Here is an 814-nt window from a genome sequence, read left to right on the forward strand (position 1 = left end):
GTGGTTTTATCAAATGTGATGACTTTATTAAGCTGCGATTGATTAGCTAAGATCATATCTGAAAGATGCAAGGGAGCTATACAGATCAGAGGATCTGTCATTAGATTAAAACAAGTGACACTTGACACAATTCTAGCATTAATATACTTATTTAGACATCTTTATATAATTTGATCAAGAGCTTTATTGAAGTGTTCCCAAACCTAAAAGCTAGGGGTAAGTATCACAACTATCACACAGTCAAAAGCATGCAAAACCTGTTTTATTTTACACTGTGGTTGTTTATTTGAAGCTTCTTGTAGACATATGATTCGTATATGAAGAGTTATTAATTTATCCAATTCAATATAGTCAGAAGCTTTATTCATACATCTTTGAAAGTGCACAATGGAAGATTTAATGGTGCTTAATTTTCTTTTTATTATATCTCTGTAACTATTGACACGTTAAATGATCCACAACCAGCAGTTAAGATTTCAAACAGCTAACTGAGAAAAGTAAAACATGTTGTTCTGACCCCCTTCGGACTTTTGATGCTTCAGCAGCATTTGCTGGACTTTGGGATTCTCAGTTGGAATTAAAGGTCTTAATGAATTAATTCAAGTAAGTCAGGCCAATTGTAGCTGAGTGTCAGGACACTTGGCTCTGTTCTGCCACTGAAAGATCAAATGTGAACACGCCCCAGGCCTGAGGCAATATATGGCCAGTTAAAGTTTTGCAGGGGACTTGGGGGTTTGGACTTGATCTTATTTGGAATTTGTTCAAAAAGTAATACGTAGTGTGATACCTGATATCTCTGACTTGGAATTACAAC

This window comes from Morone saxatilis, unplaced genomic scaffold, assembly GCF_004916995.1.
Source record: "Morone saxatilis isolate NCDOM2014 unplaced genomic scaffold, NCSU_SB_2.0 Contig11, whole genome shotgun sequence".
Taxonomy (NCBI): domain Eukaryota; kingdom Metazoa; phylum Chordata; class Actinopteri; family Moronidae; genus Morone; species Morone saxatilis.